The sequence below is a fragment of the Rissa tridactyla genome, chromosome 18, assembly GCF_028500815.1.
Source record: "Rissa tridactyla isolate bRisTri1 chromosome 18, bRisTri1.patW.cur.20221130, whole genome shotgun sequence".
Taxonomy (NCBI): Eukaryota; Metazoa; Chordata; class Aves; order Charadriiformes; family Laridae; genus Rissa; species Rissa tridactyla.
Window position 1 is genome coordinate 5,608,452 of NC_071483.1, and position 14,860 is coordinate 5,623,311.

A 14,860-nucleotide genomic window follows, 5' to 3' on the forward strand; every position below is an offset into this window, starting at 1 on the left:
TCCGGATGCCCCATCCCTGGAGGGGTTCAAGGCCAGGTTGGAGGGAGCTTGGAGCAACCTGGGCTGGTGGGAGGTGTCCCTGCCCAGGGTGGTGGGGTGGAACGAGATGGTCTTTCAGGTCCCTTCCAACCCGAACCATTCTAGGATTCCAGCTGCTCCTCTGCTGCCGGCGCAGGGCAGCTCCACGGCCAGGCACAGACATGGTTTATGGCCTTTGGAGAGGCGACTGTGCTCCGGAGGTTTCCCTACCAAGGCTGGAATTTGTTAAGCTTTTGACAGAGTGGGTTTGTTTTTTGTTTTTTTTTTTTAATTATTATTTATTTTTTTCCCATGAGCTCTGCCTGCTTCCCGCTGCAAATTTCAATATTTCATTGGGAAAACAAAAAATCCTTGGCTTTCGGTTGACATCTTATTTGTTTTCAAGCAGGATATTGTGCCAAAACGTTGACATGTTTCCAATGAAAAAGGAAGCTCCTCTTGCTTAAGTTGTCTGTGAATCACTGTTCCCTTCCCTTTACCAGTTCGGGCTACCTCCATCCTGAACCTGATTTCCACAGACCAATAAAGGAAATAACTGCTGTGCCCAAGGCTATTTAAAACTTGCTCCATGACGCACAAGTCACTCACAAAATCTGCAGACAGCACGCACAATTTAGCTGCCTGGCTCTCCTCGCACTGCTGAGAGCAGGACATAGGAGGTCTCTCCCATTTCTTCCCCTTCCCTGGATTTGGGCCCCAAGAAGGACACTGAGGTGCTGAGAAGGGCAACGGAGCTGGTGAGGGGTCTGGAGCACAAGTCTGGTGAGGAGTGGCTGAGGGAGCTGGGGGTGTTCAGCCTGGAGAAGAGGAGGCCGAGGGGAGACCTTCTCGCTCTCTACAGCTCCCTGAAAGGAGGGGGCAGCCGGGGGGGGTCGGGCTCTTCTCCCAAGGAACAGGCCATGGGACAAGAGGGAACGGCCTCGAGTTGCGCCAGGGGAGGTTTAGGGTGGATATTTAGAGAAATTTCTTCACGGAAAGGGTTGTCAAGCGTTGGAAGAGGCTGCCCAGGGCAGCGGTGGAGTCGCCATCCCTGGAGGTATTGAAAACCCGGGCAGACGTGGTGCTGAGGGACATGGGGTAGTGGTGGCTTTGGCAGTGTTGGGTTAACGGTTGGACCTGATGATCTTAAAGGTCTCTTCCAACCATAATGATTCTATGATTCCATGACTCTATTCTATGATTCTGTTCTATCAGCTTCCTGGCCATATGTCCCACTGAGTCCCGCTCAGGCTGCTGCACTGCCTTGTCCCAGTGGCTGGATAGCCGAGGAGCCCAAGTCCTGTTGACTTGCCAGTGGCTTAAATGGATGCCTCCTGCGAATAATGTGTCAACAAGGGTGTGCAGAAATACTTCTTTTTTTTTTCTTTTCTTGTTTTTCAGTGTTTCCAAGGTGTTACCCCATTGAAGGGAAGCATCATAACTTCTTTCCTTGAGCCACAGAAAGATCAAAGTGGGAAGGAAAGCAGGAAAAAAGGAGCTGAGTCTGGAGATGCCCTACCTACAAGGACTACCTGCCTCCTTCAAAAGCAGCATCATCTCAAGCCTCCATCCATCCATCCATCCATCCATCCATCCATCCATCCATCCATCCATCCACCCACCCATCCATCCAGCAGCACTTCCATCCACCAGCACTCTTGGCAAGCCAGCGAGGAGGGGCACATCCCCGGTGGAGCAGAGGTAGGAGGGGAAGTTGAAGCAAAGCAGCCCCACTTTCACAGCAGGCTGTGAAAAAGATGCCCTAGGCTTTTGGGGGACCATATGAAAATTCAGCCCCCCCAGATTGTCTCTAGAGAGAGTTTACCAGCAGCATTAGCGGTATGTCAGCACAGAGGGGCTCCGGGCTATGAAAATGCTTACACCGCGCCGAGAGAAATCTCATTTCTAACCACCATCTGTAAGGCTCTGGATGTAAGAATCATAACACAGATTAAGCTGAACTTTTAAAACACGTTTCAAGCAAGCATCTGAAAGCACTTTGCAAACAAACACGAAAGTGTTAAGCTTCACAGCAACTAGGTGAAGACGACGAATATTTGTCTTCTAATTAGAGACCCAGAGAAGTGGAAGCATAAGAAATAGGACTGATTCAGCACGGCAGAAAGTGAATGTTGAAACCTAATTTTTGGAGTCAGATGGATTTGCTGGGGAATAGGAACAATGCGTAAACATGCTGAGTTATGGACTTTGGGATTTTCGGAGCTGGCTAAGGGAATTATGTACCCATTGACATACAGGGAATTAGAAAAATAATACTTATAGCTTAACCTGAGGTCCATGTCAGCCCAACATCCTCATGCACAGAACGGGATTTGCCTGTGGTTCTGGGATGGTACTTTATGCCCAGGTTCCTCAAGGCCAGCAAACCATAAGAGCCCATTGCTAACTGGTATCTCCAGGGCTGCCAAGTTCCTCATGGGATGACTGCGAGGAGGGAAGTCTTGTGGCACAGTCTCAGAGCGGGACCCCCAGCCAGGATCTGGTGTCCTGGAAGGTCAGATGTTCTTGCTGCGCTGTTGGTCCAGCCTGGAGCCCCTGCGTGCTCCGGTTATGTTTGGCAAGCCTGTGCCCAAAAGCAGCTGTCTGAGATTAGACGGCAGCCTGATCAAATCTGGCGCAAATGGCACAAAGTCCTTGAGAAATCTCTGCTGCCGTTTTCCTAAAGGCTGGCTGTCCGGCAGAACAGCCCGGCACCATCCGTCGCTGTCCTCTTGGCACCCTCCAAGAGGGTGGGGAGGTAGCAGGGAGCAATTCCTAACGGGAGCCGCCAGTGTGAGGCATAGCATGAGTGCTCTGAGCGAGCTGCCCTTTGCAGGACCCCGTCCGCTTCCCAGACCTGAGCTCCACTCCTTCCTTCTTCTAGGAGAAACTGGGCTACGCTTACAAAGGAAAAATCAGTCCAAACTGCTAATTAAAGAGAGGCCCCAGAGCTGTTTTCCATTAGCTGCCATTTCTAAACAGAGTCAGAGAGGCGAAAAAAAAAAAAAATCAAACCAAGGTCTGTAACCACTGCAGAGCTTGTCCCAACAGCTTTCCAATTCCTAGCCGGGACAGCATCCTCCCTCCCTCCCTCCCAGTTCTTCCTGCTGTTATTCACAGAGGTGCCCGCCATCTCCAAAAGGGATGGTGGCAGGAGGGGAAAGTTATTACTTGTGGGAGCAACGCAGCACGTGGGGCTTGTTCTGCAAAACGAACTCTCTCTCTGCCATCCACGTTCCCGTATCACCCTCTCTGCACCAGCGTCTCCACTGTCGCAAGCAACCGGGAGGTGAAAGCAGCAGTGCCCTGCAGCGCTTTCCAGCTGTGCCAATGTCCCCGTTGCTAAAGGCAATGTCACACACGGCACCTCTGGGATGGCCAGAGGAGCACCTCGGTGGACAGGTAAGACCTTGGCACCTGCTTCACCTCTGTGGTTACCCCGGCAAGAGGGGCACAGTTGTCTCTTTGCTTGAGCAGGGGACCAGGAGATGAGCTGCAGTGATGAACGGGGAGTGCGGACTGCTGGTGTGACTTACGGACCTCAGTGTCCCCCTGGGTAAAGCAAGGGGAAGAACTGGAGACTGTCGCCTGCAGTCAGAGACCCGTCTCACTGGAGACTCCGTAGTGCTGATCCCAGGATTTGGGGTGTGAACCCCTGCCCGTTCCAGCCTTGTTACCATACGGCGTCATGTTCCCTGATCCCAGATTCTCCCATGTCCGCCCGACCGGGAGCAGCCGTGCCATCCGATCCGGGCTGGGAGCAGACGGTTGGGCTTCTGCTGAGACAGGAGTATGTGACGTGATGCTCGTACAGACCCGGGGCTTTACAGCGCTTTTGTGATGGCAATTGGAAAAACAGATCAATCTGGCTGGATGTAAATGTTTCAGAAACACAGGTATTTAATCAAAACGTCTCCTTTTGTTCCCATCTGCTTCTTCCCTTCACGATCTGTCCTCAGACACTGGGCTGACCTTACCAGCAGCCACTTACCAGTAAGCCATACGCAGAATGTGTTCTCCCTCTCAGCACAGGTGCTTAAGAGCACCCTTCCCTCTCCCCAGGCTGCTGCGGGGAGAAATGACTTAAAAACGGCTTAGCACTGAGCTCAGAAAGGTGGAGAAGGACTTTTGGGAAGCACCAAGTGCTGTGGCAGCATCTGTCCCCTCCTTTTCTCTAGCACTCCTGGTCCCCAGGGGCCTTTCGGGTTGGAAAAACATCCAAAACTCAATCACGAGGCCACAGCTTTGGTGGGAAGCTCTGGCTGAAATTCAGCCAAGCGCAGCTTTTGGGCTGGGCTCCAGGCAGTCCCGGTCAGGCTTTGTCAGAGCTCGGTCCCTCATGTCCCCCGTCGCTTCTGCAAAGCCCTTACTCAGAGATGCCACAGCAGAAAAAAGAATCACAGAACGTGCTCTCACATCCCTGTTTGCTGCCCAAGAGCAGGGAGATTTCAACCTTCTGCCTTCTCCAGGGGAAACAGGAGAGAGGGAAGGGGAGTCTGGGCAGGTCCCTCAGCATCCTTGCTTGGGAGTGCTCCTGGGGAAACAAGATAGCCAGGACCTCGGGGACCTGAGCCAAACCAAACGGATGCCTCACCAAAACAACAGTCCTGGGGAATCAGGTGTTAATGGGGTGTCACATTTGTCTGGCTGACAGCTGGCATCACCGATAAGAATTAATCAGCTATAAATAAATAAATAATGATGAAACACCTCCAATATCTACTAACAAGGTTATTTGTGCATTTTTATTTATTTATTTATTTTTTAGTGTTCCTCTTATCTTACACAGAGGAGGGGGGGAAAAAACCAGCAAGGAAGATAAAAATGTTGGGTAAATCCAGCATGGCTGGATTACGCTATTGGACCCGAGTATTTCAGTGCGATGGAGCAGACATCTGCTTCATGCTCCCGGCTGATAGCAAGCACAGGCAGCTTTATCACTGGTTTGGTTTCCAGGCAAATATTTTTTTCAAGTGCAAGCAGGGTCTTTCAAAGCCTTGCACATGCACATGCACAGACGACGCGCCCAAATAATCTTGTTTCCGCAAGATTTGTGCTGGAGTCAGGCTGGCCTGGAGGGAGGGGGGGGGTCTCCTAAGAACGGTTGTTAGCAAGCTGCAAGCTAATCAATAGTCTTGATGAAGATGCAGTGGGTTTCTGTAATCTGGAGTTTATGATTTTTGTCATAAATAGAAATAATTGATCATCCATCATCTAACATGGTTGTAAAGGATATTGTAGATACTCTGTGGGCATTTGTTCTTCCAGGCAGATGACTTTGCCTATAAACCCAAGCTAGATCCACATCAGGGATCCATCATACCTGCTCTGGTCAAAGCAGGAGGTGACGTTGAGTCTGGTGGCGGTGGCCGTTGCCCCTCCATGCAACCACCTCTTGCTCTGCTGATGTGCCATGGGGATGGGCAAGCAGCTGAGCTTGGGTGTGGACATGCAGGTGGTAGATGGGATTCACATATTCATGGTGGTTGCAAGTGCCTCCCCACAGGCCCTCTCCTCTGAGGGACATCTCTCCAGCCTGTGGTGGGTGACAGTGGTGGCCTCGGTCTGTGCTCACCATCTCCTGGGAGCAGACACTGCACCACCCACCGATGGGACGTGGTTGGCAGTTGGCTTTATTTCTCTTCTCTCATTCTCCCCTGGCAGGGCATGTTTTCACAATTTTATCCTCCTTTTAGGGTGAGAAAATTCCCTTTGCGCACCAGAGGAGAGGGTTTCCATGAGAAGGCACGGCGACGGCAAACGATTTTTAAAAACTGCAAAAAGAATCCGTGACTCAACCAAAAGTATGGTGAGGCCTTGGCCAGGATGACCAAGTCATAGCTGATATCTTGGAAACTTTGCATGAGGGCTTACGTGAGCTCCGGTTAAAGCTCATCGCTCTCTAGTCTGTGGCAGTAAGTCCTGTGCTCATGGATTCAGGGGGGCAAAGGCTCCCTCGGACCCATCAAAACTCCCTGGACCACTCTCCATCTTCTTCGGTGACCCTCCGTTCATGTCCTGGGATGCTCCTGTAGGATCCTTTGGCCACCCTTGGCTTTAGCAGTTTTTCTAAGCAAAGCCACATTTCTAAACATTCAATGCAGCTTACTGTATTTTCACATAAATATCAATGGGATCTCGTCTGTTAAAATCCCATCTATTTGAGCATATAATTTTCCCGGAGTCAGAATCTATTAGTGAAATCTCAGCCCGTGTGACAAGATAACAGAATCCTCAAATTAAATAGGGTTTCGACAATTACAGCTTCCCCCTTTCTTTCCCGGCATTAGCACCATAAATGCTGCTGTCAGACAAGATAAGATCTGAATTCTCTCCTGACAAGGCAAATGTTATCAGAGATCAGTTAATTACACACTGGATTTCAACAGAGGCAAATAAACCCCCTGCGGGTTAGTGTGAAAACTGCTGCCTTCCCACCAGTTTTTCCCTGGGCCACCAGGCACGCGTCCCCCATCCATCCCTCCCTCACCACCACGCTACGGAAACGGGATCCGCATTCTCTGCCTGGGTTTAGACCTTTCCCCAGGCTAAAAGGGGTGCCATAGAGCAAGGGGTAATGGTTTTACACTGAACGAGGGGAGATTGAGATGAGATATTGGGAAGAAATTGTTTGCTGTGAGGGCGGTGAGCCCCTGGCCCAGGTTGCCCAGAGAAGCTGTGGCTGCCCCATCCCTGGAGGGGTTCAAGGCCAGGTTGGCCGGGGCTTGGAGCAACGTGGGCTGGTGGGAGGTGTCCCTGCCCAGGGCAGGGGTTTGGAACAAGATGATCTTTAAGGTCCCTTCCAACCCAAACCATTCTGTGATTCTATGAGAGATGAGCACTGACGCTCAACGGAGGTCTGGTCCCAAGGTGGAGGCTCCTCGGTTGACTTTGCTCACCGTCTTAGCCAGGCTCCTGGAGGCTGTAAGCCCTGAAGCAAACACTCATGCAGACTGTCTGTTGCATTTAATTTTTGCCGTCTAAATTTGCACGTGCTTGTCTAAAACTGCCATCTAGACTCACACAATGGCGACCAGAGGGAGAGGCCTCTCTAGAGGGTTACTTCACCCCATCCTACATCGCTGGGTGATTTGCTGTTCGAAGGTGCCTCTTTTTTTCGCTGATGCTGGTGGGACGGATCCTGGCTCTGGAGGGCGTTTGGGTGCAGGGCGGTCTGGAGAGACATCTGATCTGACGCTGCACCACGAAGGGAGGTAAAGCCTCAGGGTGAGTCCAAGTCTGCTGTGTAGATTGGGTTTGCCAAGGGATTAAGCAATGCTTATTCAGCCTTGTATACAAACGCGATATCTTTTCAGCACTCGCTCTGAGTTTGCCTAGGTGTAATCCAGTAGCTACGACAGGTATAAATTTTAGGCAAATAAAGTAACTGCCTTCTCTTCCCCTAAACTCAGCAGGATCTCCACCACTTTTTCGGAATCCAACTTCTTTCTCTTCAGAATGTTTCACTCTGAATTTTCTTCCTCCAACTCGGGATACGTCTCAGCCTGCTTTCAGGAAGGATGACCGATTATTACTTCTATTTTTCTTTTTTTAATTGTTTCCTTACAGGAACTGGCAGAACGGACTCATACCTTCTCGCACCCTGTAGCTGTCTCTCTCCAACTATGATTTTTTTTTCTTCCCCTTGTTTGTACTTGTAAGTAAATTATTTATACCTTATTTTGAATGGCAGCCTGTGTTGTATGGGGGATGTTTCTTAGGTTGGTGCGAGCTCGTGTGGTGCTGTGTTCAGATCTTCTACTGCAGCACTGCAGGTGGATGGGACGCTTACTACTGGTACAGGCCAAGAGACTGATGGGGACATTAGAAACCTACTATAAAGAGCTGTCAACCACAGCTTGTTGTACAGCCCGTAGCAAGAAACAAGGGCCAAAATCAGAAAATTATATATAGATATGTCTGTTCACTGCACTATCGTGTATGGTAACTACACTGAATTACTTAATTTTTGCTCTGAATTACTTATTTTTTGCTTAAACACAGATACCACCGATGATGGTGTGAATGCAGCCCACCGCGGGGGTTACACTAGCTAGAGATACGGCCCAAATCACCTTGTCTTGCTGGAGAATGGCTTTGTTGCATCTCTCCTCATCGCCAAAGTCATGCCTGTCCCTACCAGCTCTCTCTTTCTGTCCTGCAAACGTATGCAGGGTGCTCCTGCGAATGGCAGGGTTTAGTCAACCGCTGATAACTCCAATCTAGTCTAACAAAGGAGTAAATGCACAATGACATCTCTTGCGCAAAGAGCTGTCATAAAGTGCGGCTGGCAATCCAAGTGGTATAAATGCTCTTTCGATTAAGTGCCTCATTGAGGTAAGTTGATGATGCTCCATTAGGCTGAAGTGATAGACTTCTAGTTCTCGATGCAATCGGTGGGGAGAGGGATTCGGTGCTGGAGCAGGCAGCGCTACGCTCTTGCTTTCTCTGCTCTCCTGCAGTTCCCTTCACTCCAGGGTGATCTATTGCAACTTTCTCACTCCTGCACAGGGGAAGGCTCTTTACGCCCCATCGTCCTGCGCGGGGCTCAGAGCTGGACACCGCACCTTGGCTGGCGTTATGGAGGCCAGAAACACGTTGGGTGAGGCCCACCATGGGTTGGAGCATGGTGATATCTCAGCAACATGACGGGACTGGCAGGGGCACAGCACTTGGGCTTCTTGACTCGTTCCTTCCCTCCCTCCTCCCTCCACCTCCAGATCTGCCATCCCATTTCTTGCAGCATGTCCTCCCCTGGACCGGCTTTTCTGGGGACAGTGGTCTGGGTGCAGCTTTTGGCGTGCCAGGGATTTGCATCGAATCTGCTGATGTGTGTTTCTTACGCTGCAATAAAAGAAGCTCTACCCCCGCCCCTAGGTATAGTAAATAATGCCAACATTTTGAGCTTGTTGCTGCAGCTTTCATCTCCTTCAGGAGAAAAAGGAAGGAAGGGAGGAAGGCAGGGAGGAAGGCAGGGAGGAAGGAAGGGAGGAAGGAAGGAAGGGAGGAAGGAAAGAAAATGAAGGAAAAAGAAAGGAAAAGAAAGGAAAAGAAAGGAAAAGAAAGGAAAAGAAAGGAAAAGAAAGGAAAAGAAAGGAAGGAAGGAAGGAAGGAAGGAAGGAAGGAGAAAGAAAGAAAGGAAGGAAGGAAGGAAGGAAGGAAGGAAGGAAGGAAGGGAAAGAAAGAAAGAAAGGAAGGGAAAGAAAGACAAAAAGAAAGAGAAAGGAAAGAAAGAAAGAAAGGAAGGAAGGAAGGAAGAAAGGTAAAGAAAGAAAGGAAGAGAAAGAAAGACAGAAAGGAAGGAAGGAAGGAAGGAAGGAAGGAAGGAAGGAAGGAAGGAAGGAAGGAAGGAAGGAAGGGAAGGAAGGGAAAGACAGAAAGACAGAAAGACAGAAAGACAGAAAGACAGAAAACACAGATAATTTATGGATCCAGGATGCAGTGAGGGTTCTGGCTGTGGCAATAGTGATTGCTGAGGAGCAGTCCCCAGCTTTCCACTCGAGGACCCGGTGTCTCTGTGGTTAAGCTTTGCCTGAAGGAGGTCCTCCATCTCTGCGCTAGGATTACCTCAGGTGCAACCAAGCCCAGCCCAAGTCAAGCAAGAAATCAAGATTCTTGTTATTTAAATAGGAGCCAGCTGCATGAGAATGAAAGATGGTGGTTCCCCCCCTATTAATTACTTCAGTTTTACTTGTGATTGGTGACAGTTACTGTCATGCCTGCTGGGACACGGGAGGAGCTCCATCCATCACAGACCTGTTAGCGGTGCGCAATGGGAAAGGCGCCGTTGCTGCCTGGTTTCTCTTTTCCATTCCACACGCAGAGTGCTTTCTCTCCCTTATTAAACAGAGGAAAATAGAAGAACAAATTGGAATATGTAAAATGCTTGTTACTTGCATTTTCCACCTGGCTGGCATTTCCTGATAGGCTGTTTGTGGGGTGTCCATTATTGTTATTCACCACAGATAGCTATTATTATTTTTGTTACTTCCTTCTTGAACACAAAAGTATCAACTTTCCCTCTCACCCTGATAAAATAAGATGCGATTGCTTTCATGGCCAGCAGGTCCCAAGCAAGTGCCATATTGGCTCGACCAGCGTGACAGCTTCTTGGCTGGTTGGTGACTCTGAGGGATACATGCGAAGTCATCACTTACTTCTGCTTTAGAATGCTATATTTTACACTGAGGCATTAAATGTATCCATAAAAAAAAGCAGCACTCGATTGCAGAGAAAAACACAGGGATGGGAATTGAAAAACAAATTCAGGTTTTATTTGCTTGCAGAAGGCAAGCAGTGGGTCACCGTCTGTAAATGACTGTGGAGTAACTTGAAGATCCGTTCCCTGAGAAGCCTGCCCAGAATTTACACCAAACCCTCTAAGTATGCGCTCAAACAGGACTTCCATCATGTCAAACTTGTCAAAAGCGGGTAATGCAGATGAAACACTTTAAAAGAATCTCATTTTCAGGACAAGCTGATCACTCTTTCCTTGAAAATAAAGCCCTTGTAAAAGATCTTAATTTAAGCAGCCAAAGATTAAGCTGCTCGGAATGATTGCCTGCTTTTTCTGGCGAATTTACTGGCATTTAGCAAGCAGCACAGGGCTGCTGATGGCGTGTCGCCATGCTCCTGAGACCCATCGGGCTGAAAAATATCAACTGGGGGACAAAAAGGGGACCACAGGGCAGGCTGTGGTGTGGACTGCAAATCCCAAAGTTGGACTCTTCCAAACCAAGTGGCATGTCCCGGTTTGGCCAAGGCCAAGAGCGGTGCCGTTGCTGTTCCCTGGCCTGGATGGTGACACTGGGCAGGTGGGCACCACCCTTTCTGGAAGAAACCATTTTGGCACCAATCATTACACAACTAGAGGAAATAAAGCTTGAAGACGCTTAGAGGGGTCACCTGCTGTCAAGGTGGACTTAATGGCCTTGTGAATTAATTGATCTTCACTTGTAGAGGAGGACCTTGGTCCTTAGAGGTAACAGAGTCCCTGCATGACCTTGGCTTAGCCCATCACATCTTTGTCCTGCTCCCTGACATTTAATGCTCCCAGTCTAAGAGGCAAATTGAAGATATTGTCTCCTAAATAGTTGTTTAGGAGAAACTCGAGCAATAGCCAAGTTGGTGCTGGTCCAACTGGAGCGGGGGGATGGTCATTTTAGTTTTAGAAGGGTATAATGTCACCACAGACTGAGAGCTGGGGGAGAAGCTGGTATGAAAGAGGAAAACAGAGGGATAAAAGGAGTAATCAGGGGAGGAAATCAAGTGAACAGAGCCCATCTCCTTAAGGCATTTGAGCTCCTGGCCAACTCTAGTATCAGCAAGCAGCAGGAAGCCTGAGTTATATATTATTTATTTTTTGGCTTAAAAAGAAATGTTCCCTTGTTTGACAGCTTCTGCCTGGATTTTTATGCCATTTTCTTTTTTTTTTTTTTTTTTTTTTTTTTTTTTTGGTAGGGTATCTTAACAGAGCCGCTCTGCCTCCATTTGCTTTTGTAGACATGGCTTCAAGGCATGACCTCGGCGGTAGCACTTGTCAGCGGGGAGCTCAGGTAGCCTCGGGCTGGACGCAGGCTCTGCCTTGCCCCAGCCTCCCCTCCTTGCCCCAGCTCTGATCGGCCCGGCCCTTTGTATCACAGCCTTGACGTTGAGGGACACTTGGTGCTGCTGATGTGTAAGAGGTAGAGTCGAGCATGTTGCGAGCTGTCCCCGGAGGATAACTTTTCATTATTGATGTGGAAAGTGGAAAATAAAATAGACTATTACACTTTTTATCTTCAGGGAACGTTTTTGTTTTTTTTTTTTCTCCCCTGCCCCCTCCCTTCAGATATGAAAGCGTTTAAATTCAGAGAATCGTTCTGAGTACAATGAAGAGAAGTCAATTCTGAGAGCAGCAGGCACGTTTATTTACAGGGCAGGTGACTTGCAACACGTCTCTGCCATGTATGCTTTTATTATTCCCTGACAATCCCTGAGACAGGACGTCTTGTACCTGGAGTGCCACAGCTGCGCTGCCCTTTACAGTCATTAAACCTGGCTTTGAAGTCGTAAGAAATACCCAATTCCTCAAGTTCATGTAGGCCTGCAAAAATGGCACATGAGGAAGTTAAACAACATTCCTTGGGTTGAACCACAAGCCAGAGAAAGAGCAAAGGACAGTGGGTGAAGAAAATTAAAATAAATAGAGCAGCCCTGAAGAAAAGGACTTGGGGGGGCTGGTGGACGAGAGGCTCAAAGTGAGCCGTCAGCGTGCACGAGCAGCCCAGAAAGCCAATCGTATCCTGGGCCGCATTGGGAGAAGCGTGGCCAGCAGGGCGAGGGAGGTGATTCTCCCCCTCTACTCCACTCTCGTGAGACCCCACCTGGAGTCCTGCGTCCAGTTCTGGAGCCCCTACTACGAGAGAGATATGGATGTGCTGGAGTGTGTCCAGAGAAGGGCCACGAGGATGATCCGAGGGCTGGAGCACCTCTCCTATGAGGACAGACTGAGAGAGTTGGGGTTGTTCAGTCTGGAGAAAAGAAGGCTCCGAGGAGACCTTCTAGTGGCCTACCAGGATCTTAAGGGGGGCTACAGGAAAGCTGGGGAGGGACTTTTTAGGATGTCGGGTAATGGTAGGACTAGAGGGAATGGATTAAAACGAGAGATGGGTCGATTCAGACTGGATGTTAGGAAGAAGTTCTTCACCGTGAGGGTGGTGAGACACTGGAACAGGTTGCCCAGAGAGGGGGTGGAAGCCCCATCCCTGGAAGTTTTTAAGGCCAGGCTGGATGGGGCTCTGAGCAACCTGATCTAGTGGGAGGTGTCTCTGCCCGTGGCAGGGGGGTTGGAACTAGATGATCTTTAAGGTCCCTTCCAACCCTAACAACTCTATGATTCTATAAATAAAATCTCGCTGTAAGGGTACCAGAAGTGCTCCCTGCCTGTCCTCCACCTGCTCCAATTGCAGTGCCACGCGAGGAGAAAGCATCATCCCATGCTTTGCAGATGGCAAAGCCCGTGGACATCTGTGCACAGCTGGCATGCAGCGGTGCTCGCATTTGCCAGCGAGCTGGCCAAGTGGAAAATGGGTATTTGTAGGTACAAGCCCTTTGAGTTTCCACTGGGAAAAGAACACAGGCAGGCAGAGAGGGGAACGTAAATCAGAGCTCACTGATACGGATCCAAGAAAGCTTCCAGATCAATATTTAAAAGAGTGAGCTAGTAAAGGAAAAGCACACTCCTTCTCTCTCCATCAGCTCTGCACGCCGCTGCTTATCTCATCTGCTATCTCCTCCCAGGCTTCTCTCTTTCCAAATCTGCAGCACCATCTAGCCCTCTAATCATTTTTCTGTGCTCCGGTCTCACTTCTACAAGGGAAGGATCAGGGCATTTGGCACCCGATGTTGAGACCTCTTTTCACTACCCATGTACAGGAGGCCTGGGAATGAAATTAGGAGGAGAGATGCTGACCCCCTGTTCTCTCCTGCACAGGCGGGTCACGGCTGGTGGAGTTTATTGCAATCCCCTGGGAAAGACTTGGCACCCTGGTAGCTCCAGGTAAGAAGCTGCTGTCGTTTTCCTCTTTGCTTTAGTATCGCTGAAGTCAGGAGAAGAAACATTTGGAAGCTATTGGGAGGGTCAAGACATTGCTAAATGTCAGCGTTGGCTGGAACAGCTACAGCTGGTTTAGCCTTTCGGAAAAATCACCCTCGGCGTCATAGCTGCCGTCCCTTCACTACAGTGGGGTGATGCTGCCTGGAGTGGTATTACAGCACACAAAAAAAGTCTGAAAACTGACTCAAACATGGAGGGTTACATGAATCTCGCTGGCAGCTTCATTTTACACAGTTTGCCTCTGCCCACTGGGCCAGGGATTTGTAGCTGAAATGCCATCTGTACTTTGTAGGCTCTTATCTCTCTGGTGTGCTGAGATAGCACCCGATTACCATAGTATCGGAGCATCTAGCTCTCTGTGATGTATTCATCCCTGTAGCAAGCCTGGGGATAGGTGAGTGCTATTTATCTGCCTCGTACAGATGGGGAACGCTTCACTGCGACCCACATCCCCACGCCGAGGTGCAGCGATACAGAGGCCAATATTCATCTATTAAAAATGTGGTACTTTGTCGGGGGATGGGCATGAAATTCCTCTCGGTTCATCGGAAGTCCACCGTATCGCTGTCTCCATAGGAGATGGCTGTCAGGGTCCTTTAGTTCTTGGGGAGAAAGCAGCGCTTCCCAGGTGTGGACCATCTCAGCCAGTTGTGGTTACCTAAACCAGCCCATATGAATGGTGTGCCAGTGTGGCCACTGACTATCAAGGTAGGACCGCCCTCTACCTTAAAAATATCTAAAGCTGGGTAAGATGAATGCCTTTGCCATCCATTGGAATACGACTTAGGGGTATTCCTTGTGGATTTTAGGTCTAAGTGACTGGCTGGAAGTGATCTTTGGGCAGTTGGGGACTGAGAGGTTGTTGAACACTGGGGACTCCTCGCAGACAGTAGATCCCTCACCACTGGGCTGCCCTTCATGATCACGGCATCTGCTCAGATGGGACGAATTGCCCTTTGGAAATATCTTTTCATGCTATTGCCAATTACGGAGCAGCTTAACTTTAAGGCATAACTTTCAGGTGGGAAGTCTACTTCGATTAGATAGGAAGTTCAACTTCTGCATGCACTTCTATTTCTAGAGGTGCCTCCTCATGCTGTGGTGTTCCCGGTAGCATCTTCCTTCAAGTGTTTTTGGGCACTATCTCCAAACAAGAATAGCAAAGGGTAGGCACGTGAGTGTGGGTGGGAGTTTTCTTTGTGTATATGTGTGTGTTGCGTATCGATATAGAAACTTTGATGTCAT

At 49.4% G+C, this 14,860-nt stretch overlaps 1 long non-coding RNA gene across 1 annotated transcript; it reads left to right on the forward strand.

Annotated features, from left to right (window-relative positions):
- Positions 1 to 651: 651 nt before the first annotated feature.
- LOC128918917 (uncharacterized) lies at positions 652 to 8,170 on the forward strand. The gene is made up of 3 exons (XR_008469771.1): positions 652 to 801; positions 1,420 to 1,719; positions 5,715 to 8,170. It is a non-coding gene; the product is annotated as an uncharacterized LOC128918917 (long non-coding RNA).
- Positions 8,171 to 14,860: the final 6,690 nt, after the last annotated feature.